Source organism: Triplophysa dalaica, chromosome 10 (assembly GCF_015846415.1).
Source record: "Triplophysa dalaica isolate WHDGS20190420 chromosome 10, ASM1584641v1, whole genome shotgun sequence".
Classification (NCBI taxonomy): domain Eukaryota; kingdom Metazoa; phylum Chordata; class Actinopteri; order Cypriniformes; family Nemacheilidae; genus Triplophysa; species Triplophysa dalaica.
The window spans coordinates 5,689,549-5,711,858 of NC_079551.1; the positions used below are offsets into that span (position 1 = coordinate 5,689,549).

At 42.5% G+C, this 22,310-nt stretch overlaps 1 long non-coding RNA gene across 1 annotated transcript in view; it reads left to right on the forward strand.

Annotated features, from left to right (window-relative positions):
- The window catches only part of LOC130430513 (uncharacterized), a 30,825-nt gene that overhangs the window by 2,762 nt on the left and 5,753 nt on the right, over positions 1-22,310 (forward strand). The window contains exons 2-7 of the long non-coding RNA XR_008907831.1: positions 7,694-7,743; positions 8,005-8,088; positions 16,055-16,207; positions 18,573-18,640; positions 19,376-19,432; positions 22,097-22,178. This is a non-coding gene — a long non-coding RNA (uncharacterized LOC130430513). The remainder of the gene's footprint in view (positions 1-7,693; positions 7,744-8,004; positions 8,089-16,054; positions 16,208-18,572; positions 18,641-19,375; positions 19,433-22,096; positions 22,179-22,310) is intronic.

The window sequence follows — 22,310 nt, forward strand, 5'->3', positions numbered from 1 at the left end:
ATTTGTAAAAGAATCCAAATAATCCAGAACATCAAACGTGTTTATGTATAAGCCAGAACATTTTAATTCACTCCATCCTGCACTGATGTTTTGAAGCAGAACGGCCTGACCAGTGCTCAACCCTCTCGAAAATCAGGCGGCCCGAACACGTCACTCAGGGAACCAGACTGTGTTTTTTTGTTCTGTGGAATTACAACTCGTGATGTGCAGGGGAGGATAAGCGGGTTGGGAGGATGGATGAATACGGGTAATATTTTAGCACAGCGGCTCTCTCACATGCGCTCGCAATCACGGCGCAGAATAACAGCCCGCTCCCGCCCGCTTATGTGTGTGCGCGGGATAAAAACAGCCCTGCCGCTGAACAATCAGCAGCCCTCCGCGTGTGTCTCTCTCTCTGGGCGGCGTCATGGCAACCGAACAGCTTCAATTAGAGGAGAAGAAAGCGTTTCCCCTCGGCATGGTGAGGAGAGAGAGGCGAGTGTCAACGAGCAGAGGGAGCGAGCGCATGTGTGTGCGCGGCAAAGATTGCAAGCGGGAGGGAGAGAAAACGAGCGCCTGGGAGACGTGTGTGTGTGTGTGTGCGCGGCTGAGATTGCGAGCGAGAAAGGGAGCGTGTCTGAGTGTGTGCGTGCTACAGATTGCGAGGAAGCAAGCCAGAGAGACAAAGCAAGCAAGTGAGATTGAGAGGGAGGGGAATGTGTGTGCGCGCAGCCAGAGACAGGCGGTGTTTTGCCTGCGTTAGCGCAGCTAATGAAAAATGAATGAGCCCACGGGAGAGGAAGAGAGAGATGCAGAAAGGAGAGGTTGCTTGGCGCTCACGATGTTCTGGCTGGAACGTTAGCGTGTGGCTGTGGTGCAAAAGGCCGGTGTGAGATGTTGGAAGGGTGTGAGATAGAGGTCAGGAGGTTAAGGTCAAGGCCAATAATATAACCTGCGCTAGAATGCAAGCGAACGCTTATTTTATTCTAACTTAATGGATGCAATATGCCAAACACTCTATGATTACTTGTTGATGCTTCGCATTCGTCACTCACTCTTCATTTCTCGCATGCACTCATTCATACGTCTTCCCCTCCTCTCTCCCACCGTCCTCACCAATCATAGGGAAATCCACCCGCTGGCTCGCAAACTACCACCTGCTATAGATAGAGCTCTGTCAGACAAGCCGGAGAGAGCAAATGACTGACAGCGACTTCATGAGTTAGAGGGGCCTCAGCTCAGCTCAGCTGCTGCGAGATTGAAACGGATAAAGATAGATAGGAGACTCTCTCTTTCTCTCTTTGCCGCCGGTTCTGATACTCCCGACTGCACCTCTGGTATTCAAGCAAAGATTGTTGAGCGTTGCTTTTTTTGACGCGCTGGTGGCGACATGTCGACGCCCCAGTCAACCTCCCGCCCATCACAGCGGCGCCACAGCTGGGTACAATTCTCACGTGCGCGCTGACACCACATTTACACTGATAAGGAGCGACGGTACGCACTAAAATGCGCCGACTGCGATTGAATCACTCGTGGATGACGTTTCAATGCACGGTGGGTGGTTGTGGTGCATGGCAAGTTTGTTACTCGAAAAAACTCATCAGAACGAATGTTACGACAAAACCACTTTGCATTCAAATTCTTCGCACACTTGCGGTATAGTTTGCGGGAAAAATCTCACTTTTTTATGTACTGTATTTATATTTTAATAGAAGCTCTCTGGTTTGAGCTATTTTGCGTGGTTGAAATATAAAAAAGAACCGAAATATTTTGTTGTTTTTAAAAAACTTCGTGCAATTTGCAAAAAACTAAAACGCTCTTTTTGTCTTAACTAGTGCATTGTGGTTTCTTTGGCTTTAGCTAGCTTTTTGTGATCTGTACTGTTTCTTTGGCCTAGATAATAACAAACTAAAGAACGCCAAATTTCCCTCTCTCACTCTCTCTCTCTCTCTCGGTAGTAAATGCCACGGCTCCAATCACGGACCCCCCTGTTGGGTTCTTTGGCTTTGACTGACACAACATTCGGAAACACACTGGGATTTGAGTGTGCGTGTTTGCGTGTGTTTCCCTAAGTAGCGTTACACCCTCCACCCACACTTGACCCCCCTCTGCTTCTCTCCCTCTCAATCCGCATCTAATCTGTCTCTCATTTCTCTCACCCACGATCTCGCGCTCCCTAAAGATCGCGTCCGTTTAGCGTGAGAGATTTTCTCTTTATACCATAATATACAGCTCTATTTTTTGTTATATAACTAGACCCAACAAATGTATAATTTTGGCAACTAAATCAATGCACGTGTTTTTCAGGTAGCTTTGCCAATCGTCTTTGAAATAATCCGTTTAAAAAACGAGTTGCGACGAGAGAGACGTGCAGCGATCAGAAAAAAGAAGAGCCTCCGCTGCTCTGCGCGAGTGTGTGTCTGTGTGTGCGTCTCTCATGTGGGCCTTTTAGTCCTCGAGGCGTTTTGTTCCCCCTCCCTGCGCCGGCCCCCAGCCCTGCTAATCCTTTTGAGACGCGCACACACATTTCCCAAGGCTCCGAGACGCTCCGTGCTGCTGCTTATCTTCGTACTCCACCGAGCTACGCAGCGCTACACACACACACACACACAAACGTGCAGCAGATCTCAGCTCCGCCGCGCTGTCTACGATGCAAGAAAGCGCCACGGTGTGACAAAAACTAGAACCCTTCTGCTATAATCTGTGAAAATATCTACACCGCCAGCACTACGTTTTTGTCGCCTTGTTGATTATAAACGGCGCGGTCCAGATTTGTTGCGTAGCGTCGCCCGCTCCTCGAGCAGACAGCTTTGTTGACTATAATGGGAACGTTCTAGTTTTGTGATGACATGCGTTTGCGGAGTCCATGGCTAAAATAAGAGTGTTCTAGATTTGTGTTGCTTGTAGGTGACCGTGCAGCGTTGAATGTTTTGTAATGGGAGCGTTGTAGTTTTGTTACGTCGTATGTTCACGTTATTGACGACTTTTCTACAATTAAGAATGATTTGCACGGGACTAGTCTCTTTCAGGCTTGTATATTGTTTATAATTTATAATGCCACTTTGGAAATCCTCGCAATTGGAGACTTCACGCTTTACAAACGCCATCCTTCGTCCATCTGTGTAAAGAATGAGTTAGAATTGGAAAACCTAAGGGTGCGTTCATATTTCTAGTTCTTTTGGTTATTTTGGTCCGGACCAAAACGTGAAAAAAGGATTTAGTCCTGATTCGCTTGCCACACAGACTGGCATTTTAAAAGCGAACCTAAAGATATCGAAGTTAACAGCTTACGTGTAACGTCGCAACGTGATTGGACAGATTTTATGATTCGTATTTTAAAACGGAACTTAACCGAACATCCAAGAAAATGCTGTGTGCGAGTTATACAAGGTTAGTGCAAATGAGAGTATTTTTAGCCAGCCGGTAACTAGCGAAGATCTCACGACGTGTTTAAAGCAGTCAAACGGCACCAGGAAGTCATCCGTTACATGCACAAGCACATGTCTAATAAACGTTCCTTTTATATTACCAAATCACTCGATTTTCGTATCGTATATTGATATCACTTCCTGTTTTTGGCTCGGTTCAATGCCTTTGGTCCGTGTTGCGTTCATATTTCAATCGAACTGCGCCAGAGTTCATTTGAAAGTGGATCTTTTCAGCGGTCTCGGCCCGCTTATTTAGACAGACAGGGTTTGGGTGGCAGTGTTCACACTTACAGAAATAAACCGCACTAACAGAGCAATCATACCAAAGTTCGTTTTAATCGAAATAAACTAACATATACAGTATGAACAAACCCCCAGAATGCCTTATAAATTGGGTAAAATGACTGTCACACGCTATATCTTGTGGGTTATTGTTCCACTGTTATTTGTGTAGATTAATGAAAATCTGGGCATTTTTATCAAATCTATTGGTATTGTCTGTTTAGAATGTCCTCAAAAGTGGCTCATCCAAAGATAGCTTGAACTATCTATCTTATTTTTCAACGTCTTTGATGCTCTTCGGAGGAATGTGAGCAGATAATGTGGATTTTGTTTATACATATGTGTTTCAGGGAAGTCTTCCAACGGTGTTTTTTCAGTGCGTTCCACTAGTCAGACTACTGGCGCGCTGCTCGCTGTCCTAATAATCCTCTTTGATCCAAGACGTCGAGGTCAGGGCAGGGTCACGGTTGCGGTAGGAGCGCACATGCACCAGCAATTTTATTCCAGGCTGATCGCTGCAGATTTTCCGAGCGGCGCTGGCTTTGCTCTCTCTCGCTCTCTCACAGAACATCTGTGTGTGATCGGAGCCGTGCATAAATTATTCCCAAGCTACGCTGCTGCGTCTCGTCTGTTTTCTCTTGCGGCCTCTGGCTCTTTCATTGCAGAAAACGAGCAGCGTGTCTGTTAGTTTGAGATGTCCGAGCAGCATTGAGCCTCTCTCTCTACCCATAGACACACACTAGCGCACACATGCGCTGGTGCTACGTTACAAAGAGAGCGGCCTGTGTCGTCGTAGAGTTTCACAGCGCTTTAACACAGCTGCTCGCACAAAGGGACATCCTGTTTCCTGGAACACACACACTTTGTCTATTTGACTATACTGTTCTGCTCTGTACTTCGCTCTCTGTTTTAACCTTTTACATAATCTCCCTCTGTCTCGAGCAAGACGTACATAGCTGTTATTACTTTTTTTTTGCTATTTCTGCCTTGTCCTGTGTTTGTGTGTCTTTTCTTGTTGTTCATTATGAGTTGTATCAAGGTGAATGGAGAGAAAGATAATAGTGATGGAGAACACAAGACAGAAAGAAAAAGCAATGAAGAGGTAATGATGGAAAAATTAGATAGAGGGGAAAGTGATTAGGCAGACAAGAGAAAGACGTGAGACACAAATGAGACAGTGATGGGACACAAGGTTGGAAAGATTTTAGGTGGAGGAAAGACAGATGAGATGAAAGAGAGACACACTGGCAAAAGGACAAGTTATGGAGGAGACAGAGGTTGGATGAGAAAGAAACAAGACTGTGTTGAAACTGAGATAAAAGACAAGATGGCGAACAGACATTTCACAGGAGGAAGTGATTATGAAGAGAGAAAAAAGACGTGAGACACAGATGAGAGAAATGAGAGTTTGGACAAGCCAAGATAAAATAGGATAACAAGGTGAAAGAAAGATGGCAAATAGACAAGTGATGAATAAGGTATTCATTAGGGGAGAAAAGAATGTTGTATGACACATATGACATATGAGAAAAAACGAGAACAGGTTGAGATAAGCAGCGAAACATGAGAAATGAGATGGAGGAACTAAGACGGAGATGAGAAATCAGAGATGAGATGAGAAAATAGAGAGAGAAATTGTAAAGGAATGAGAAAGAAATTTGATATGCAAATAGACAAGTGGTGGATGAGTAAATATGAGACACAGATGAGAAAGAAATGGGACTGATTTGAGACAAGCAGGGAAAGACGAGACAGCAAGGTGGAAAAAAATAGATGAAGGTACCAAGCCAGATGTGATGAGAAAGAGAAGAGAAACAGATGGTAAGTGAATGAGAAAGAAATGAGATGAAAACGAGGTTGAGACAAAATAGATGCAGAAAGGCTAAGGAAATGAGACACAACGCTGGAAAGAAATGAGATGGCGAAGCAAGCAGAGAGACAGATGTTAAAGAGGTAGAAACGAAACTGTCTTGAAACAGAGATATAGACCGACTGGCAAAGAATAGGGATAGAGAAGAGAGAAAGATGTGAGACAAAGATGAGAAAGGTATGAGACCGCAAGGTTGAAAGAAATGAGATGGAGGAACTGAGACAGGTGAGATAAGAAAGTGAAGAGAAATTTTGATAAGAAATAAGATTGGCAAATAGATAAGTGGTGGATGAGAAAATCATTACTGGGAGAAGAGAAAGAAATGAGACTGAGTTGAGATAGGCAGCAAACGCTGAGAAAACAAGGTGTACAGAAATTTCCTGAAGACGCGAGATAAGATATGAAAGAGTTGAGAAAACAGAGAAACAAATGTTAAGGGAATGAGAAAGAAATAAGATGAAACCGGCCTTGAGACCAAAGAGAGGCAGAAAGATGAAAGAAATGAGACAAAACGCTGGGAAGGAATGAGATAAAGGTGACACAAATAAGAGCGAGCAGAGAGACTGATGGTAAAGAGAAAGAAACTAGACTGTGTTGAGACAGAGATAAAAGACAGACAGACTGGCAAAGACAAGGGATAGAAGAGAGAAAGATGTGAGACAAGGATGAGACAGATTGGAAACATATGAAAGAGGGATGGAACACAAAGGTGAAAAAAATGAGATAGAGGTTAGTAACACAGATGAGATAAGATGGCAGCGAGACAGGCGATAAAGAGAAGAGAAAGAAATGAGACTGTGTTGAGACACACTGGTCAATGCAAAAATTGATGGAAAGACATTGTCTGTCAGGTGTGGATAGGCACACAGGCCGGTAGACACCTCTGCAGTACTTCAGTAACAGACAATGTGTGTGTGCGCGACAGCTTTTTGCATGACTAATGTGCCAGTGAGAGTCTGAGTCTGCGTTTACTGCCGCCCAGAGCTGCCCAAGACCAACAGCACCGCCCGGCCAATGAATATTTAAAGGCTGTGTGTGTGCGTGCGCTGTGTGGCTAGGATCATTTATTAATGCCGGCGGAGAGAGCGAGAGAGATGAATAGATTGGCTGTGTACACAGAGCCAGGGCCAGGACGAGGTGAATGGTAGAGCCCTGTGTGTGTGTGTCACCCTGCGCTGTCTTCTGTTTGGTCCGAGGGACCGAAGCCTTGCGTCTATTTATAGATCCATTATACATCCATTATTAATCTTCCATCCATCCCTGATGAAAAGAGAACCGTCACCCGAGCAACCGGACCACAAACACACGCACAAAAGCAGAGGCAGATCGCTGCGTGTGCTGAAAATAATCGTAAATGTTACTTTTCTGTTTGAACGCGTTGGTCGAGTGTTCATCAGACGAAACATTTTAACTTGATGCAGGTTTGATAAAAAAGTCAGATGATACATTTTGATTACTTATGAAGTTTGCAATTTGATAGAATTAAAGCATTAACATTGAAAGAAGTTTATAAAATCATCCGGTAATGGCATTTACAAAGTATTTTATCCAGGTAATGTATTTCGTAATAAGAAGTAATATTTAGGGAGAAAAGTGCATGGTGGGATTTCAGGGGCCGAATTCATGAAACTGTTTGTAAGAAATACATAAGATTGTTCCTTCTTAAGAAGTTATCAAATATTTTCCTGAGAACATCTTCGTTTAATTTGTAAGTATATAATGACATATGCTTTGTTAATCCATCTCAAGAAATAAATGTAAGAATTGTCTTAAGATGTTTTTTCGGGGATACAAAACGGCTTTTATGTTTTCTGAATGTTTTGTGAATCCGCCCCCAGTTTATCATCTCAAACCGATACCAATGATTTTATTTAATAATGATTCTAGTTATTTACATTAAATATGTATATATTGTATTTTTTTCCAAAATGCATGCTTGCACATTTAATAAGATTTGATATAGATGCTTTTAATCCTTTAAAATTCAGTCAGTACTTCTAGTTTGACTGTTGTTATAAACTATACATTTCTTTTTTTGTGAATTATTAGTGCATATTAAATGATAGCATTTCGGATTTGACTTCTCGGATCAGCGATGTCTGGTCACATTTCAGTCTGATATTTCTTTTCATAGAATGGAAAAGTTGAGAGAAAGATGACAAGATGAGTGGACGTCAGTCAATGGTAAGAACTATTTTAATTGATTAATAAAAAATATTATACAAATATCGTTCAATTCTTTAAAAATGGAAAATAAATAACTAATTATTGACATTTCTCAATAGTGTCAGTCCTTGCTTTTCAAAATCACGTTCCCGAAGACTGTCAAAGTTCAACTGTTGAGTTGCTTTGTGGTTAAAATAGTCTTGATGAAAATAATGTGTGTTAACGGTCTGCTGTTGAGCCGCAGCGCTGCATTACAGGGTTTTCCCCTTCTTTACACAGGTGTGTGTCTGTGCGGGCGCAGAAGGACAGGCTGACTCATAGCAAGACTGTGAGGAGATGGAAATGAGTAAAAGCGAGAAAAGAGTGAGTAAGAGTGAGAACACACGTAAAACGCACAAGCGAATCGCAAAAAAAGGAACGGACTCACTTTTCTGCTGTGATGATATGCACGTGTTTATCTATAGTATGTGTGTGTAAAAACAAAGCCACGGCATGTCTTCATTTACATAATGTAAGTCGATGTGTGTGGCAGAGGGGATGTTTATTGTTCACTTTGCCGGCTCAATAATCATTATTACTGTTCATCAAGAACTATTGCATGTGTGCCCTATGTGTAAGACTGACAGTTAGTTTGTGTGTATATTTGTGTCTTTGTGTGTATGTTTAGTAGTTGTTTATGGTGTGTTTGTGTCCTTTTGTGTGTGTAGTGTGTTTGTGTCAGTCAGTTTCTTTGTGTGTGTGTTTTTGGTTGTCTGTGTAATATGTGTATAAGGTGAGTGCATGTGTATGTATCTTTGTCTGTTTGTGTATCCTGTGTGTGAGAGTGGCATTTATTTTGTTTGTATGCAAGTCTGTGGCCATTTGTTTGTGTGAGTCCAGTTTGCAAGACGGACAATTTTTGAGTGTGTGTAAGGTATAGTATGTGTAAAAGGAGTCTTTGCTGTGTGATTGTGTGTGACTGACAGTTATTGTGTATGTGTGTGTGTGTGTTTGTCTATTTGTGCATGTGCTTTCAAACCTGTCTGTTTGTGTGTCTATTTGTTTGTGTTTGTGTGTGTGTGTCCGTTTCTGGCGGTTTGTGTCCTGTGTTTGAGACAGTTATCTTATTTTGTGATGGGTTGTGTGTGTGTGTGTGTGTTTGTCTGTTTTGGCATGTATGCGTTTGTTTCTGTCTGTTTGTTTGTCTATTTGTTTGTGTGTGCATGTGTCTGTGTCCTATGTGCATGACAGACAGTTATTGTGTGTGTTTGTGTCTGTTTGTGCATGTATGTGTTTGTATCTGTCTGTTTGTTTGTCTATTTGTTTGAGTGTGGGTGTGTCTGTTTGTGTGTTTGTGTCCTATGTGCATGACTGACAGTTATTGTGTATGTGTGTGTGTGTCTGTTTGTGGATGTGTGTGTTCGTGTCTGTCTGTTTGTGTGTCTATTTGGTTGTGTGTGGGTGTCTGCTTTTCTGTCGTTTGTGTCTAATGTGTTTGAGACTGACAGTTATTTTGTGTATCTGTGTTTTTGTGTGTATAAAGTATGTGTTTAAGGTTTGTGTGTGTATGTCTTCTGTTTGAGACTGACTGTTGTTTTGTGTGACATAACGTTGTGTATGTGTGTAAAAGGTTTGTGTGTATCTGTTTCAGTTTGTGTATCTGAATGTGTGTCCTGTGTTTTAGACTGACAATTATTTTGTATGGTTCCTTGTGTGTGTGTGTGTGTCCTTCCTGAGAGCCGCGCAGCATTAACTCTGCCTCCGGTTTCCAGCGGAGAAAGGAAGGGAAAATTAATTCCGTCAGGAGAAAGCGAGCTAGAGAGACGCTAAATTTCAGACCCCTCCAAATGGAGCAACCCAACAGAAGGGGTCTAAAAGGGGTCAAGAGTATACAACACGCCCTCGTAAAACACGCCAGCGCGCACACATGCCGCAGAAAATATTGGATTACGACAGTGAGAGACAGAGCCGCGGATTTCTCATTTTGAACCTCTGACGTCCCTGTAATACATTTCTGATAAATGATTGTGTTTCAAAGTAATGAATTAGCCTCATTAAGCGGATGACTGGAGCTCGAGAAAGACTGGGGAAAAAACTCTGACGGGGAGGTGGAGGGGGAGAGATTTCATCAGCGAGCGAGCGGAGATAAGAAAGTGTGTGCGCCAGGGAGGGTGTGTGTCTGCGAGGTGGTAGATCAGAGAAGCGACAAGCTTTGTGCAGAGAGATCGAGGGAGGGAAGCCGCGGAGGGGGAGGGAATCAGCCTGGTGGGAGATTAAGAAAGGCTGTTTTAGCACAGCGCAGGGCGCTGAGCTCCCGCCGGGCTTTTATCTAGATCGGCGCTACCGATGGGAGACTGCACTGCACAGAGATTCCGCACGGCAGCGCTGAGACGTTTTTTTTACCTGTGCCAAGCTGGCTTGGTTTGTTGGTCTCTGTGCTGCTGGCAGATTCTCTGTGCTAGTGCATTTCTCGGCCTGTGTTGAAACTTTTCCGTGCTGTCATTTTCTCTGTGCTATTTCCCTCAAAATATGATTTTTATTTATGTATTCATTTCGCAGTATGATGTTTTCACTTTCTTTGACATTATATATCATTTCTACATAGGTTCTATGGATTTTTCTTTTTCAGTTTTAGATTTATCTTTTTTTGCTTTATATTCATGTTTTGCACAGTATTCATTGAGCTAAATCTGTGTTTTATCTGATGAAATATAATTTGAAGTTCTCTATGTTATGTGAGTATTCTTATTTGCTGTCACGAGAGTATTGCTGTTCACGTGTGAACGTGAGTATTGCAGTTCAGATATTTTTGTTCCCTGTGGCTTGAATTTCAGTTCTCTAGGTCTGAATATTTTTGTTCTCTGTGTTGTCATCTGAGTACTTTGGTTCTCTCTGTCTTTGGTTCTCTTTGTCGTGTGAGGATTTTTGTTCTCTTGTGAGGATTTTTGGTCTCCGTCTCTTGTGAGTATTTTGGTTATTTTTGTCATTTGAGTATTTTTTTCTCTGTGTTGTCATCTGAGTATTTTTTCTCTTTGTCTTATATTTTAGGTATTTTTGGCGTGTGAGTATTTTGGTTCTCTGTGTCATGTGAGTGTTTTTTCTATGTGTCATGTGAGTATTGCAGTTTTCTGTGTCATGTCAGTATTGCAGTTCTGCATCATGTCAGGGTTGCGGTACTTATGTCGTGTCAGTTATGCAGTTCTCTGTGTCATGTCTATGTTTCAAAACTCTGTGTCGTGTCTGTTTTGAGCTTGTAGTGGTAAAAAGCTCTCAGGCTGTAAGCGTTCACCTCAGCACAGCACATATGGAAACAATGGAGTCAACAGCTGTCACAGGGTGTGTTTGACCGGGCTGAGAGACGGAGGAGGTTAGGGTACATGTGTGTGCGTTTGCCGCACGCACAAACAAGTGGCCAAAATCTAACCCTGTGATCTGTTGTGCATTGCTATTCTGCATGTGTGTGTGTAAGAGAGCAAGAGCAAGTCTTTGGGGAGAAAGCCGCCTGTTTAGCGAGAACAATGAATTGAATCGGAGGACAAGACAAAGCAGGGCAGGAGGCAAAATGTAGGCAATAAATTTCAATTGCGCGCTTTTCTTCCGCTGCGGGCAGTTACCGAGCGAGAGGTAGAGAGACGGATGAGAGAATAGGGAAAGCAATCGCTGCCCATCAACTATAAATCACTAACTAGCTAAAAAAATGGAATAGAGCAACATTTTTCATTGGACTCGAGTGCACAGCGGAGATTATGAAGAATAAGTCATGGAAAGCATTACATCTTCAAACATTTGCTATCAAAATCACAACCAGACACACACTCACAAAGGTGAATTGAACTGTGATACACAAACCATATGACACAGAAAATCCTGCTCTAAGATAAGGTGTGTCATTTTTGGACTTTGTCTTTCATCCAACAGTACTTACACTTGTGGGTTATTGACGCAAGAAAAGGTATTTTTTTTATTTTACATATCGCAGGTCTTATGCAGGTAATTTGAATTAATCTAATGTTTTTTTAGGATATACGTTTATGAAACCAGTTGAGATCCTCCCTAAATGTCCCGTAAATCTGCTCTGTGAGCGGCACGAGACGGTGTCTTTTATATGAGCCGCGCACACACAGCTTTCCACTGCTGATTAGAAAATGCATTATTCATTATGAATCTGCACACGAATGTGGGAGAATAGAATGAGATTGGAGAGAGAGAGAGAGAGAGAGAGAGAGTAGATGTACCATTTTGTCGACGTTTCTCTGGCTCAAGAGAGTGGAAAAAGTGTGTAAATGTGTTAAGCCGTGTGTGTGTTTGCACATGTGGGCGTGGCCGCCCTTTGGGACGCGTTGACCCTCTAATTGACCCTGCCCGCATAGTCACCGGCCGACACGCATGAATCCAGCGGGGCTAAACGCTCGCAACACTCTCGCCTGCCAGTCAAAGCCACGGGGGGCTGACGCTCTCCAGAGCGCGCACACACACATACACACATACACACATGCATTAATATTCAGCGCGTGTGTGTGTGTGTACAGACCCCGTCTCTGGTGGCCGCCCGCTACGCCGTTCCACAGTGCAGCGGTCCGTCGAGATTTAGAGACCCAGTACTGCTATTACTCACCAGATGACAGCACACACACACATAGCAGCTTGGAACGTCCTGAACAATCGCGGCTTGACTCAGATACAACAGAACGGCGAGGCGACGGACGCTGGCAGAGATTTCAGCGCAGAATTTCAATCCAAAACGCTTGCGGAAATCTCAGCGGAATATTCGATTTCAGTGGAACCCTGTGCTGTTAGACGTTTTGGTAAACATAGAGCCGGGTTTGGTTTGCGGGGAGGATAAACAACAGTTTTTATATTTTCTTTCAAATGTGTTTGGCTTAAAATGTCTCAAAACAACAAATAGTAAGGTCTCATTAACATATTTAATGGAAATTACGAAGCGCACAGATGTATGCAGTCTTCGACAAAATACAAATGTATAGCAAGGCAATGAGATCCAACTTAGCAGCTTGAACTTGTTTGCCCACCAACGATTGAATGACAATCTTCAATGACACACGTGCACGTGCGTCGAGGGCCACGGTTAACTCAGACGCTTCGTGAAAGCCCCAGACAGGAATTTTCCGATAAACAGCCACACGCTCACGAACATACGGCCGCGCGCTGGGGGAAATAATGACATCATGGACACGGCAGGTCTGCTGGCAGAACGTAGGCGACTGTGGGTTGGGGAGAGGAAGCGCCGCCGTGTGTGTGGTGTGTGTGTGTTGGCCTGGGAAACACTAGCAGCGGCTGGAGGAAAAAAACCTCCATGGAATCCGTGTCTCACCGACGGAGATTTCCATCAGAGGGAAAAGACAGGAAGGATTGATGAGGCTCGTGAAATGATGGACGGTGAGGGATGAAAAGATCAGCGAGGAACTGCAGGCAAGTTTGAACTGCGGCAAATCAACAATACTGCGAAAATTGTTCCAGAACAATTTCCACTCGTTTTTTGTGAAATGTCAGGAATGTTTATGATTAAAAATGTGTTCGTGTCTTGTGGCTTCTAGTGGATTAAGTCAAGACTTGTGACATGTTTTGTCTGTTTGTTTGAGAAACAAGTGGCTCTGCAGAGGAAAACTTTCTCAAATGAATTTTCGCAAATGTTGAATGCATTCGGTTTGAAGTGCGAATAGATTTTTTTGATTCAATTGAGAGAAAATTTGTTTAGTTTTAGTTGGTAAATTGTCCTCCCATCACATGGTCTCACTTTACTTAGGCCAATGCAGAATTTACTTTCACAGATTTATAAAATAAATATTATTTGGGTTAAAATATGCACTGTAGTAAAATAACTTTAACTTATGTTCTCAAGTGAGAAACGAAAGAAAACAGAAAAGGATGCTTATAGGCGTCTGTGCATGCATGTGCCACAGAAAACAGGCCGACTTGGTTTGTTTCACATTATGGTAGGTCTGTGGTTTCACTACTTTTTTTCCAGAACCAAAGTTTGACAGCTGAACTGTCAAAACAAAGTCTGTCTTTCCCTTTAAACCCATTTAGTTAAAACATAAGGGGTTTCAGAAAGACTCGCCCGAGACATTTTCGTATAAATAAGTGTCTCAAGTTAAGCAGAGCGACCTGGACTCCTGCGTTTACACTAAGTTTGTGCAGTGCCACATAATATTTTTGTGTCTGTTTGTTATATTGCTTATGTTTTGCCGTCATAACAAAACTAACTAACACTGTCTCGCAATAATTTGTAAAATTAGTAAAAAATATCAGTACCTAATTTGTACAAGCTGTTTTGGAACCAGTGAGGTTTAGGGGCGGGGCTTCAGCATTGCTTTTTTTAACAATCAAACGTTTTGTACGATTCGAAATGAATTTATAAAAATTAGCCATTTCGTAAAATAGTTTTTAATTCGGGTGAGATCAGGCTGAACTTACAAACGAAGACAAAAACTACTATTGTGGAACTTTCAAATAACTAATTTACATTTAGTTATATATAATATTTAGTATATATAGTATTTATATTTAGTATTTATTATAAATAGTATGTTTATTGTCAGTTCCTATAACAATGTCTCTTCATTTCTAAATTAATTTATATTAAAGCATCTTTAAATATGTTGGCTTAAGCTATTTTCACTAAAAAGCTTTTTTTAACCAATTTTAATTTTTTACTTGTTAACTTAGCATTTTTGTCTATATATGCCTATTTAAACTAAACATATGTCTATGTGTAGTTTTGTTAAAAAGCCAATTTCGTTATGTGCATACGAATGATATGTACGATGTAGTGCATGTGAAACATATACGTGTATGTGTGTGTGTCAGGGAACATCCAGCGCTGATCAGCCGGGAACAAGCGCTCGTGTGTGTTTGCGTGGCGGGCTCCCCATGGCGCTGCCTGCCAGGCACTGTCACCAGCCCGTGATTGACAGCTCCGATAAGCGGCGTGGCAGCTTGCAAATACTGCCAGCGCACGTCACACTCAACGCATGTCTGTGTGCGCGAGGCAGCCAGCGAACGGCACCAATGCACGTCACGCTTACCCTGTCGGCCTCGTATCGAGGAGAGAGGAGGGGTAAAGATGCAGTTAGTGAAATGAAAGACTGTCTCAAGTACAAGATGGATCTAGAGGACAGAGTACGTGTGATGGGGCAGATTTTCGGGAGGAAGCCTAGATAAAAGGGAGAAGGAGGAAGGTAGGTTGCAGAAAGGTAGGATGGTTTGAAGTGGAGGAGATGAAGATGAGAGAGTGAGGAGAGAGAGAGTCTACCTTCAGGTGTAGAAGGAGATGTTCCCTTGAGTCACAGCACAACAATGGCCTACTTCCTCTGTGTGTGTGTGTGTGTGTGTGTGTATGTGCATGTATGTGTTTATGTTTGTATACCCTTCGTATGCTAATACACACACACAACTTTTACAAGTTCCATCTTTTAAAAAGTCCTTAAACGTTAGACGAACACAACTTGGTCTTTTTAAAACAAAATGTCAAGAATGCTTTAATTTGAGCAGAACATGTTTATCAATTACTGTGAATATGATGACTGATCATTAATTATAATGAAAACACCCTGTTCAAAATGACTCGCCCACTCTGGTTTCAAATCAGAGGCAATGCTGCGGATTCATAACATGAGATTAAGATTCTCCCCTGCCGTTGCTTGAGGCTTTTCTGACGTTTGTTCGGTCTGGTGGATGATATGTAACTGACTCTTAATAACTACGATTTACTGGTAGAAATGTGGTCTCTATGTAGATAAGAGAGATATAGCACGTAATACATCTGAACTGTCTATGCGTTCTCACACACGGAGTACAAGATATGGAATATTTTTCCGCCAATTTATTACATTACAGTATTTAAGCAATTACTATCAAATGCCAATTTGAGTAATTAACAACAGCGTTGGGTTTTGAAACCTCGTCCGTGTAACAGCACCACAAAATAAATTCGGTTTTATTTTCCAGTGTTAATATAGTATTCTCTGTTTAAATTAAATTCTGTATTAAAGCTGCAATCCTTAACTTGTTTTTAGTAAAAATAAACCTTACACTTACCTTACTCAATTCACAACAGTAAGCGTATGATAATGATTTATAAGTTGAGCTTATTGTGCAATTATATCTTTCAAACAGGGATGGCGATAGAGAGGCGAGAGCTTTTTTCTTTGGTATTAGAAATAATTAGTTGCCTCATGAATTAGATTGAGAAGTTGTACCCCCAATTTTTTTCACGCAAAAAATCTGAATCCACACCCACTACACAGACAACAAGAATAATTTTATGATCCAAATGATTTACAGTTCAGATTGCATTCATAATTCACTCGCTACTGTTTTGTGTTTACAGATACAGTCTAACAACCTGACGGCAGCGGAAGCAAACAGCAGAAAGACGGGCGACTCCCGCGCATCTGACACGCGTTTGTTCCGTCGCCGTAGCTCCCAGCGACAGAGGCCAATTACATCGGCAGCCGGGTGACCTTTACCATGCAGATGAGCCGTGAGTGTCTGTGTGTGTGTGTGGCCGGTAAACATTAATGGGAATGGAACAGCGGAGCTATAATGACGCGCGGATCGTTAGAGGCTTGTTAAAGAGCGCGAGACTGAGGGGTATTAAAGAGCAGTTAAGAGCAAACTCGCACACACACAGTCTTGACTCATAGACACGTTTAACACACAAACATATCAAGACGTACACAATTCACACACAGACATGCAGGAAACTCGTCTAGTAGAAACATACTCACACTTTATCTACCAAACACACAAACACACGTAATATTTTACACAACTAACAAATTCACACGCACACATTTCAAATGTCTTACACTTTGCCTATATATAGCACACTTCACCTGTCTGTCAAAGACTCACATTGACTAAAACACACCTGCATGCTTTAAATATCTTACGCACTTTCCCCAAAACACACACACACACTTCACCTGTCTAACGCATACACAGGAGTTGTATGAGTGTATGTGCGCGAGATGCGCTGCCGGGGTCTTTCAGCACGCTGGCATTAGTATTCACAGACAGCGCTCCCCTTCAGTGCCTGAATTAATTTTCCACTGCGTGCATGTGTGTGTGGCACCGAAAGCGCAAGACCGCAGCCGAGCGAGAGACAGCGCGTGCTGATCTTCCCACGTCCAGGCACTCTTTTCCCGTTATTTTATTGCGATTTAAATACTTCAGTTGTCTAATGCACGTAATCTGACCAATCAGGGCAGGAAATTGCTCCCAGTCTACAAGGAAGCCGAGAAAGAGGCTTCAGACGCAAAAGCAGCGTGTCGAAGATTGAGCGTGTGTGCGTGCGTGTGTGGTATTTGTATTCCTTCCACGTTCTCGGCAGCACACCGGATAATTCCGGCTTTTTTCCTCTTATTTTGATATATGCAGCTCCTGAGTCAGCGCGCGCCTGTGAAGACGTGCTTTTATTGCGCTCCCTCGCGCTCTCCCGCTCGCTTGTCTGTTGGATGAATAATATGCCATCCGGGGGGCCCTTGTGCTGCACAGACAGGAGAGAGAGAGATTGCTGCTTCGTCTGAGCGGCTTCGTCCCACCACGCCGTTTCTTGCGAGCGTGTGTGCGCGTGCATTTGATTGAAGACCTCAGGCAGATCGCGGCACCGCCGGCTAATTAATTGATCGATTCGGCACGTGCGTGAGGCCTGATGTCTCGTTCGGAGCCAGAGACCCTCTCGCTAATTGAGATTCCGCGTTCACGCACGCTAAACATCTGAAAAGGTCTCTCGCTCGTTTATCCCGTAAACAAATGCGCACCGTTCCTTCTTGTTGCGCCGGAAACTAATGAAGTCACGCAAATGCTCTTTTAAGAATGTTCTTTCAGGGAACGGAAATGTGTTTCATATCTTTGCTACTTTCTCTGTGTTTCGCTTGCAGGCTGCGCCGAGAGCCGTTTCCCGCTGGGATGTTGTTTAGATAGGCATTGCCGGTAATTTCAGCGCACAGACAATGCGATCCGTCGCCGTCCCTGTCCATCTGCCTCCCCACGTACACCCCCCACCGTCTATCTCTTCTTCCATCTAGGATGAAAGCGGGGAATCATAAAAGCACGGAACACCTGGTCTCAGATCTGCGTTTAAAGTCACAAAGTGTCATTCTCGCTTCACGCCGGTGCTGCTGCCGGTACGTGCATGCGCGTTGTGCATGCATGAGTGAGCCAGGCGTCAAAGACAAGCCACACGTCTCAAGAAACACAAACCATTTGCATGACCCCGTCACCTCTAAATACCGCCTCTGAGAACCACACGCACGCACACACCCCTGGGGAGAAGGTGCGTTTATTAAACAGCCTGTTACGGCAACAGTAATGCGATGGAGGCTGAGGGGGGTGGGGCAGCTGTGGGGGCAATTAGAGGGAAAATTGAATACGAGTCATCATCTTGTCACTCAGGGGCTTGAATGCTTCGACCGGCCTATTAGGTACTGCATATTGGAAATTATTACAGTATCTAAAAGTGCGTGACAGTGTTTTATTTATTTATTTGTATGACAGATTTAAAAGCCCAGGTATAGTTACATTTTACGTTTACGCTATTTTGCATTTGCAAGTTTTTTTTAGCTGATGGGTAAATTATAATCAACTACTGTGTATGTACTTTACATTTATTAGTCATACATAAATTTTTACGTTTAACGCATAAACACATAAAAATGTATTCACTACTTATACATTTCTTTTACGATGATGGTTACATAAAGTAAACTATGGTCAACTATATGGTATGTTTATTTGTAGTTAGCAAACCTTGTATATGAGAACGCATACACAATTAATTACGTGTGGTGGTGTTTTTTTTTAAATGTTTGTATAGTTACATTTTCACATTTATGCTTTTTTAGTGGCTACTTAACACAGGAGCGGCTGTTATCATTAACAGGATTCGCTAACGACAAATACAACAATAAAGGTATGTATAGTTGATCATAGTTGGTTACCGTCAGCGCAACAACAAAACTGCGCTTAGCTTTTCTGTCCGAATTATTTATGACACATAAAAGTTCTTGAATAGTTGCGTTTCTTTATAAGCCAAATGTTTAACATTACACATATTTTTTTTTACATTACATTATATTATTTATTTAGCAGAAACTGTAAATAAATTAAGTTAAGGTTAGCATTTCTGATATTTTCTTTAAATGTTGCCATGTGCATCCTGTGTGTGTGTGTGTGTGTGTGTGTGTGTGTGAATGTGTGTGTGTTTCTTTCCACTCCAGCCTGGCAGGTTCGCAGGGCGTAATACACCCCGGCAACCTCTGCAGCATCCTCCGCACCTCTTTCATCTCCCATAATGCCCCTCTCTGATCCTCTGCCCGCTAATGTTCACAGGAGGGGCTGTCAGCCATGGCTTATTAGAGCGTATGTGTGTGTGTGTCGGGGAGGGAGTGTTTTAAACTCCAGAGATCGGCCAATTAATTTCTTTATTCATGTCTGATTGCTTTGCGCCAGCGTAACATACAATTATTGTATTTGCCACTCAGGAGTCGCACTCGTGCCCCGGACACGCACACACACATGCACACACACTCATCCATACAATGACGTCTTAAGTAGTTTGAGCATCTGGTTTGGCTTTCTACTGACTCTTGTTGTAAAGCCGAGGTGAATGCAAACATTTACTGCTTTCTCTTTTCTTATGTTGCAGATCATTTAAAGTGCTTGAAGACTGGATTGTGCTTCCCAACAACGAGATAAATTTACCGTATGGACTTTTTAAAGTTACTAGCAAAAATATGGGTTCTAATAGACTAAATTATTAGATTAGTATCATATTTTTGAAAATGCTTTTAATTGTTTTTTCTTTACTTCATGTATGTCTTTCTTTTCAGGTGGCAAAACTAATGTGAACTGAATGTGAATCTAATCAGTCACAATAGAATATTCAGATGTGAATATTGTTATGTGGACAAACAGATGGAATTTATTTCAGTTTAAATATTTTATTTATGTAGGATTTGATTGGACGCTAAAAAGCTATATATGGTGTTACTGGAAAACCTTGGTAATGTTAATTTTAGTATTTAGACACTTCCCGTATTTTGGTAACAGGGTTGAAAAAATCACAAACCTTTTAAAAGTCAGTTTTTTTGACCTCCTGAAGTTGTGTCAAGATTTTCTGCTCGTTTGTTAAAAAGGAAGTGAAAAGTTTCAGGCCCGTTTTTCTATTCTATTCATGGAAAACGCCTGGAGACTGCGAGAAAAAAAATGAGAAAAAAGAGAAAGGAAAACATAAAGGAGCTAAAAGGAAGGACGGAGTAAAGCTCGTGTGATTACGTGAGAGCAGGAGCTTCAGATCACAGGCTGCGCGCTCGCTCTACATTCAGCCCGAGCAATTAGAGAGCCGCCACCGCGGACGAGAGAGAAAGAGAGAGAGAAAATTACACTCGCTCATTATTCAAATCACTTCTTAGAAAATGAGGCACGTCTCGCCGTCTATCTCTCTCTCCCCTTATCTCTCTTTTCTTCCCTCTCTCGTCCGCACGACGGCTGTGTTTGCGCACCCGCTATCTTACCGTGAAGATAAACCCTCGGCGTACGCCGTCATTAACCGTGCCGCCTCTTCTCCCCCCGCGGGGTTAAATGATTTTTCTCGCCCTGTCATTCCACTCGTAGCTTTATCTGTCACTTTACCAAACCCGAGTGGGATCGATAACCCTATCGACTGCAGGATGCTCTCTACACACCCGACTTCCTGCGGCAGAGAGGAGGGGGGGTGGCGGCGGTCCTTTCGCTTGGCGTCACTCAGATGCTCCATTCTGAGAAATTGGACTTGGAAATGAGGCAGCCGGGAATAATCGCTCGCTGCTTCCTGCGTAGCATTGGTTGAGGGGGGTTCTGGCCTTCTCGTACCAGCCGAAGCGCTTGAATGACAGATAAGGTGCGTTTTGAGGGTGTGAAATCAATAAAATCCCTTTTGGCAAGTCACTCGGCGGTCAACTTGGTAACGCCCCCCTGCAGCTGTTTTTTATGTGGGTGATGTCATACCATCTATCAGCCTAAATGGGGTGACCAAAATGTTCAAATTTTGGCCAGGGACCAGGGTGGTGTTATATATACCTCCATAGTTGAAAAAGACATGCTTCTTTATAGGGATGTAACAATATTATCCATATCGTGTTATCGCAATAGCAAAATTGTCTCAATATTATCGTGGTCACATGACTGTATGAAACGATAGATCTTCCAGGCCTAACATAGAGAATTTTAAAAAAAATTATAGATGTTACCTTTGGCGAGGTCCATCTGATGCAATTATTTTATGTTTTAAAAAAGACATTTGACCCATCTCATACTATAACTCATACCTCTTAGCAACAGTTATTATTAGAGGATAAAGAAAAGAGGATGCATGTGGCACGTCTACAACTTGTATTGTATTGAAGTATTGCAATAAATATCGTACCGTGGACTGAAAAACAGAGGTATTATCGTACAGTGAGATTTTGATATTGTTACATCCCTACTACTTAAGTTATAGAATGATCGTTGAACAAAATACGTTTTTCCATTCCTAAAGCTACTTCATTAAGGCTTAAATCTGAACTTTTCCCTCTCTATCGCCTTCTCTGTTTAAAACATAAAATTGCAGGTTAATTTGTTGTTTTTACATCTTTATGTACCAACAGCTCATATTATGAATTATGTTGTAAGTGAACCTTCTCCAGCCATAAAAATTACAGATGTTTGTGTTTTTTCTGTAAAAAATGTTATAACCAGGTGTAAATTGTGCTCATTGGCTCAAACAAACCTTTGAATGCCTTCCAAAGATAAGCTGATGCAAACTTTGACGAAACTTTGGCAACAGCGACCGGTTGATCTTCAGATGTGCTCATTAACAGCCCATGATCGCAACTTGGCTTCCAGCGGCCTGATAGAAACCCGAAATCGCGTGAAGCCAGCCAATCAGATCTGAGCGCAGCGCTTTGAGAAATCTCTTGCCGCTTTTGTGTGCGATATGCATCAGGCTGAACGGGCCGTGGGTGTGCCGTCTGAGATTAGCCCTGTTGCAACCGTTTTCACAAGAGTTAGGAGATATTTCACTACCCACACACATACCAAACACACACACACGCCGAACATCTTAATAAGCTTTAACCCAGAACACACGAATGGAGTAAAGAGGGGTGTGTGTTATTGTGTGTGTGTGGTCAGCTCAGACAGGCCTGTTTGATGTAAATCTAAAATCAAATCCCTTTCATGTACACACGAATGCAGGTGCCACACTAACACACACACTTACTCACACACCTGTGCATCACTATAGCTTTGAAGGCTGCAGATGCAGGACTATAACTATGGGCAGGTGTGTATTTATCTCTCTCTTTCTTTCTCTCTCTATCTCTCTCTCTCTCTCTCTCTCGGGTAGGTCATTGTAAAGGTCAGCATGCCAGAGATGGAAAGGAACAGCAGCTTCTGTTGCCGTGGGGATGGTCCAGACATGTTATCAGGTTAATACCTCACATTGGGAGGTTCAACCTTACCAGCCACACACACACACACAATGACATTGTATGGCCATGCAAGCTTTGTTGCGTCCTCAAGGACAGTTGGACAAGTTGATTTATACTGAAGAAAAAAAA